Consider the following 1280-nt stretch of genomic DNA (forward strand, 5'->3'; position numbering starts at 1 on the left):
CCAATGAGATTCTTTCTGTGTCCAGAGCAGAAATGTTGGAGGAGCTTGGAGCACAGTCAGCCTGATGCTGAGGAGAAGGGCTGTGCAGCAGAGAGGCTGGTTAGTTTGTTCATCCTGCTGCAGTGGAAGAACATCGTTCACCTGCTGCGTTTGGCTTCAGCAGCTCCACAGACATGGCGCTCTGCCTCTTTGTCATTTTATCGCTCTTTATAGGTGAGTGAGGACAAACAAATGTCAGATTAACCTGCTGCTGTAACATCACGTCTAGTCTGATTTAATCAGCGTTGGGTTTGTAAAGCATCTCAAATGTATCACATATGAAAGACCAAGTCAAGAACCTGGGCTCAGTCTCTTGCTGTCGAATGTGTTGCAGAATAACTGACATGAATAACATTCATTTTGCAGCCATGGCTTCCATGAACAGCATAAAACCACAAAGTACTGAAGAAGCTGTTGCAGAGGGAGGAAACATCACCCTGACCTGTAAATATGAGGGTGCTATCTACAACATCCAGTGGTACCGACAGTACCAGAAATCCAGACCAGAGTTCCTGCTCTACATCACAGAGGGAGAATCGATTCCTCCAGCTCAGTCTGATTTCTCAGCTCACATTAACTCAAAGGAGAAACGTGTGGATCTGCAGATCGTCTAGCTTCAGCTGAATGACTCTGCTGTGTACTACTGTGCTCTGCAGCCCACAGTGACAGGAAACACCAGGACTCTGTACAAAAACCTCTGGAGCAAACACAACACAATGCTCCACAACGTCCACTAGAGGGAGTCACACACTGGGAACTTTACCGCTCTGTGATGGTTCAGTCTAGAGTTGTCCTGCTGTTCGATGTAGCCCACAGGGACAGGAAACACTCTCACACCAGAATTTAAACAAGAAATACAAACCTTCACTGTTGATTTTTTGCTACTCTGGTTTTAAAGGTTTGCTGACTCAATCGTTCTTCTTTAAGATTGTCTAATCACCAGCACACACAATAAGAGTTGGTATCATACAACCCCAAATCAGAAAACGTTGGAACGGTATGCAAAATCAAAATTATAACTGAAACTATTGATGTGTAAATCATCTGTGTACTATATGACATTGAAAACAACACAGCAGCACATTATTACCGTAGAGGGTGACAGATCCAAATCCTTCCTAACTTTCTTTGAGGAACATTGCTTTTAAACATTTCAGTAATTCTCTGACACATAGGTTGGCCAACTGGCGGTCCTCGGCCCATCATTGCTCCTAAAGGGCTCTGTCTTGTCCATGTTGAGG

The 1280-nt window shown here is 44.4% G+C and overlaps 1 pseudogene; it reads left to right on the forward strand.

Annotated features, from left to right (window-relative positions):
• LOC109974825 (uncharacterized) overlaps positions 1-1033 on the forward strand; it is a 2506-nt pseudogene extending 1473 nt beyond the window's left edge.
• The last annotated feature ends 247 nt before the right edge of the window (positions 1034-1280 follow it).

This window comes from Monopterus albus, unplaced genomic scaffold, assembly GCF_001952655.1.
Source record: "Monopterus albus unplaced genomic scaffold, M_albus_1.0 scaffold350.1, whole genome shotgun sequence".
Lineage (NCBI taxonomy): Eukaryota > Metazoa > Chordata > Actinopteri > Synbranchiformes > Synbranchidae > Monopterus > Monopterus albus.